Source organism: Tupaia chinensis, unplaced genomic scaffold (genome assembly GCF_000334495.1).
Source record: "Tupaia chinensis unplaced genomic scaffold, TupChi_1.0 Scaffold000557_1, whole genome shotgun sequence".
In the NCBI taxonomy this organism is placed as follows: Eukaryota; Metazoa; Chordata; class Mammalia; order Scandentia; family Tupaiidae; genus Tupaia; species Tupaia belangeri.
The window spans coordinates 967,131-972,877 of record NW_006160069.1 but is presented as its reverse complement, the minus strand read 5'-3'; the positions used below and the strand labels follow the sequence as shown (position 1 = coordinate 972,877).

At 37.0% G+C, this 5,747-nt stretch overlaps 1 pseudogene; it reads right to left on the bottom strand.

Annotated features, from left to right (window-relative positions):
* Nucleotides 1-4,027: 4,027 nt before the first annotated feature.
* On the bottom strand, nt 4,028-5,415 carry LOC102483010 (elongation factor 1-alpha 1 pseudogene; annotated as a pseudogene).
* Nucleotides 5,416-5,747: the final 332 nt, after the last annotated feature.

Here is a 5,747-nt window from a genome sequence, read left to right as displayed (position 1 = left end):
TAGAAGCTTATTACCTTCATTTATGTGGTTTTGAAAATTACCTGAAGCAATTCAAAACTATGTTCATCTACATTTTACAATTTGGTTTCATTATAGTAATTGATTACGGTTTAGTGGCTGGGGGTTTTGAAGGTCGTACAAATCAAACAGTAAATAGTTTTGAAGTTATTTATAGCCAAAAAAAAAAAAAAAGAGCCCAAGGGATATTTTATAAAGGCTTCAAATGCTGCCAATATAAATGAACCTGAGCCTCCATCTTTAATGTAGCAATTTCCTTGAGGACATGTTGGGTGTGGAAATATGAGGAATATAATTTTTATAGTAATTTAAGAAAAAGTTTGATATATTTTTGCATGTCACCAGAAGCTTGCTTTTTCCATAGTGTATTTGATGACCCTTGACTGCAGTTTTCTTCATGTTTGACCATAAGAGTTCACAAATTATAATAAAGCAATGCTCTGTATCCTTGGTAACCATTCTTTTAGTATGAATACCCATACCTTATAAAATGAATAAATAATCAAATCAAGTCAACCAAAACTCATGATTTATTAAATGAATAATACAATAAAATTTTGTTATAGAAGTTTATTTCTAATGAGAAACGAGTATTTCTATAGTTCATCTTTTTCTTACAATTTGATGCTAATTTTGTGAGGCTTATTGACATGCAAAATATTAAGCATATATAATTATGCTATTTTCACCCAAAGTTAAAGTTAAATACTTTTCTTTGGTGAGGTTATTATAACAACAAAAACAAAAACAAAAACACCATAAGAGAAATATTCTCTAATTTTTTCTCATTTGAGAAGACTTTTCTGATTAGTAGCAGTAAGGATACTTGTATTTAGAATATAGGCAGTTCTTACCCATTTTTTCAGTTTGGAAAGACTTTATGAAAACATCAAAGACTATTAAGTTATTTAAAAACTGGACTGCACTTGACTGAAAGGTCAATACAGATGGGAAAAATAAAACCACTGCAAACTTTATTTCCATCAGGAAGCAGGTAGTCTCTATTTACGTCACCTTTTTATGCCCTCTTGCTGACTGTAGATACATTCTTAAATTTAGTGCCCAGAATAGCAAAGAGCTTAAGTGACATTTTAGAACAGACAGTATCAAGAAGAAAAAAATAAAATTATAAACCCTCTGACCTCTCTAGAGAGAACTTTCTCACAACCTAAATCAATATTTTTTGTCAACCTGGAAAAGGAAATAAACATTTGGGTGCAACGGAAAGGAAACTGTACAAGTTTCAAAAAGAAACAAATTGAAAACTCTACTCAGGCATATGTATTTCCAAGCAAAGACTCCTGAACCATAGGGGGTTCAGCTTTGGTGTAAAGATTTGAACTTTTCAGATTTGATCTTAGTAGCTTTGAGGATAAACCTCTAGTGACATCAACAGTATTAAAATGATTGTTACGATCATCACAAATTTGATTTATCAGCACTGTTCAAATAATTTATTTACTAAGATGCAAAGCAAATTTGGCTCCTGTTTTTGATAACTATACAGGGACAGCAATAATAGTTTGATGTTGATATATTGCTTAACCATGTGAAAAACATACCGTTATTATCTCTGTCCTTAGAAGAAAATGTGAGGGGCCACAGGAGATTAAATATACCCAAGGTCTTGTTACTCAGAAGTCAGAGCCAGGATTTTACTTAAGTCCATCTGACCTCAGAGCCCAGATTCTTAACTATTTTCTGTAAATGATACTCACTTCTGGAATTATCTGTACTTTGTTATAATAGTCAATTTCTAATTCTTGAATGCCTTAAATGCTTTGGAAATATTTAAATGGAAATTTGTAATTTATTGATATACTTAGAAACAAACTATTCCAAATTAATATGGTCACCATTAGGACTTGGCTCTGATATATTATCCTTCATCTTAAAAATGTAAATTTGACAGCAAATATTCTGGTGACCGGGCTTGAGAGTGCATTCATATCTTCCATGTCTTTGCTGATTTGTTTTGTAGAGAAAGTCAGGATGAGCTGAAGGTGAACAAAGACACATGTCCCTAGTCTCAAGGTAAGAGTGGATCATAGTGACATTGGCCTGTAGATTTCTTTTCCTGCACTGAGTAGTTTGGCAGTAAGGTGATTTGGAATTTACTGCTTAGCAAGCATTACAATGTCACAATGTGGTCTTTGGAAAGCATTTCTCTAGAAATTTGTGAGTTAATTTGTCCCACTAAGTGCCTTTCTCCCAAGAGTGAATCATTTGTATAGTAGACAAATGATAGCTCAACAGAGAAGCTGTTCATTTCAATTTCACCAATTGCAATGTTTTACACTGCATTGGATAATGCGATTATAAATATTTTTTAAAAATTCTAAATACATAGGCTATTCAGTATATATCTTGAGCACTTGCCTAATATGCAATAAATTATTGTATTACTAGTGCAAATAATATTCTAAAAAAGTTCTCATAGTTACTTAGTTGAAAGAAAGTTGCCCATTGCTTTATAACAGAGGGTCCCAATTTTATTTTTTAGTGTTTGCTACAGAGTGCACATACTTGCCAGAGAGAGAGACAGAGGAAAAGAAAGAGAGAGAAAGTGAGCAATTACTCCCTAAGTGGGATGGTCAATATACTTTCCCTTCTCCATTCTCCTCCTGGGATCTTGACCGGGCATGCCTGGCATGATTTCCAAACCAAAGTGTCTGGGTCTCGAACTGCACTGTTGGGTATGTGTGATCCAGTGCCTTAACCTCCAAGTGACCTGCTGGCCCAAGGTTCCCAAATTTTGTACTTAGAACGCCTTTAGTAAAAAATAATTTAAAAATTAGGGACCAGCAGATGGTGTAATGGCTATGTTGCTGGACTCCCAGGTAGTCGATTGCAGTTTGAGTCCCGGACCTGGTGGCTTAAACTCATGCTGGGCACATCTGTGTGTGTGCCCAAGATCCAGAGAGGAGAATGGAGGAAAAAGGATTGCAGCATGCCATCCCCCTGTGGGGGGTCATTTCTTGCTTTCTGTCTCTGTCTCTGTCTGTCTTTCCAGAGAGCACATATGCCCTATAGCAAAAACCTCTCCTTCCCCCCCAAAATTTAAAAATTATTGCATAACTTGTAGTTTTTTCTTTTTTTTTTTTTTGCTGTTATGTGGGTTATATCTTTGGTATTTACTACATTAAAAATTAAAACTGAGGAATTAAAAATATTTAGTAATAATCTAATAATAACAATAATAAACCTGACATGTTACTGTAAATAAAATATTGTAAAAAATGAGAATTCTTCAAAATGAATAAATTTTAGCAGGAAGAGTGGCAATATTTCATATTTTTGTAAGTTTCTTAATGTAAGACAATCAAATAATCATATCTGTTTCTACAATCAATCTCTTATAATATATTTTAGCTGAAGCATATGAAAAAAAAATTACCCTCACACAGATAAAGTTTGGATAAGAGAAGATTATTTTAGTAATTTTTTCAGATAATATTTTTTTTTCCTCATTAAACTTTGTTTTTCTGTGACAGATTTGTGGTCAAGTTGTTGCCATTAAAAAGTACTGACTTTAAAAACTAATAACTTAAAACTGTCACACCACAAAAAACCAAAATAGTCCACAAAACATTTTCCCTTTCTTTTTTTTTTTTTGGAGAGATTTTCACTGTAGGGTGCATGTGCTCGCCAGACAGACAGAGAGAGACATAGAGACAGAAAGCGAGAAATCACCCCCCAGGGGGGATGGTCACGCCGCAATCCCTTCTCCTCCATTCTCCTCTCGGGATCTTGGGCACGCACACACACGCCTGGCATGAGTTTTAAGCCACCGGGTCCGGGACACGAACCGCGGTCGACTACGTGGGAGTCCAACGACATAGCCATTACGTTAATTGCTGGTTCCCTACATTTTCCCTTTCTTTTGAAGGTTTTATGATGGATTGCTATCATTGACCAGTCTTTTACTATTAAACTTAAATGGCCAATGGAGACAAACAGTTCTGAGACTGTTCTTCCACCACTGATTAAGACTGGCTTGGCAGGAGTATTCATTTAGCCTTCTGAGCTTTCTGTGCAGACTTGGTGACCTCGCCAGCTCCAGCAGCCTTCTCGTTCACAGCTTTGATGACACCCACGGCAACTCTCTGTCTCATATCATGAACAGCAAAATGACCTCAGAGGAGGTTGGTCAGAGAAGCTCTTAACACACATGGGATTGTCAGGAACCGTATCAACAATCACCAGATTTCAAAAATTTCAGGCCATCTTCCAGTTTTTTACCAGAAATGGTGATCAATCTTTTCCTTCAGCTCAGCAAACTTGCAAGCAATGTGAGCTGTGTGACAATCCAGTACCGGGACACAGCCAGTACTGATTTGGCCTGGATGGTTCAGGATATCACCTGAGCAGTGAAGCCAGCTGCTTCCTTTGGTGAGTCATTTTTGCTGTCACCAGCAGCATTGCCACGTCGAACATCTTTGACAGACACATTCTTGACATTGAAGCCCACATTGTCCTCAGGAAGAACTTCACTCAGAGCTTCATGGTGTATTTCAACCGACTTTACTTCAGCTGTCACATTGACTGGTGCAAAGATGACCACCAAACCAAATTTCAGCACACCAGTCTCCACTTGGCCTACAGGGACAGTGCCAATACCACCAATTTGGTATATATCCTGGAGTGACAGATGCAAGGGCTTGTCAGTTGGATGAGTTAGTGGCAGGATGCAATCCAGAGCTTCAAGAAGTGTAGTTCCACTGGCATTGCCATCTTCACAGGTGACTTTCCATCCTTTGAACCATGGCATATTACCACTTGGCTCCAACATGTTGTCACCTCTCCAACCAGAAATTGGCATAAATGCTACTGTGTCAGGATTGAAGCCAATTTTCTTAATGTAGGTGCAGACTTCTTTAACAATTTCCTAATCTCTTCTGACTGTAGGGTGACTCAGTAGAATCCATTTTGTTAACACCAACAATTAGTTGTTTCACACCCAGTGTGTAAGCAAGAAGGGCATGCTCATGGGCCTTCCCATTCTTGGAGGTACCAGCCTCGAATTCACCAACACCAGCAGCAACAATCATGATAGCACAGTCAGTCTGAGATGTGCCTGGATCATGTTTTTGATAAAGTCTCTGTGTCCTGGGGTGTCGATGATAGTCACATAATACTTGCTGGTCTCAAATTTCCACAGGGAGATATCAGTGGTGATACCATGCTCACATTCAGCTTTTAGCTTATCCAAGACCCAGGCATATTTGAAGAAGCCCCTTCCCATTTCAGCAGGCTCCTTCTCAAATTTTTCGATGGTTCTTTTGTTGATCCCACCACATTTGTAAATCAGATGGCCAGTAGTGGTGGACTTGCCGGAATCTGTGTCCAATGACAACGATGTTGATGTGAGTCTTCTCTTTTCCCATTTTGGCTTTGATTTAGTGTTGGTTTTCATGACACCTGTGTTCTGGCAGCAAACCCATTGCAAAAAAGGCAAATAATTTTTGATGAGTTTTTTTTATATCACATCAAACCTCAACAAGTAGTGATCTCTTAAAGGTAATTGCAAAGTAGGATCTGAAAACATGTTAATAGAGTTTATATATCATGTTACCTCAAAATCCAATGATCTTATGTGTCTTTTCAAAATGTCTGAAATTCTACACCTATGCAATTTTGGAAGATTATGCTCTGGTCATTGGAAAATATTGATTTCTAAATTATACAGCTCTTCCAAATTTTGTCATACTTTGCCATACAGGTTGAGT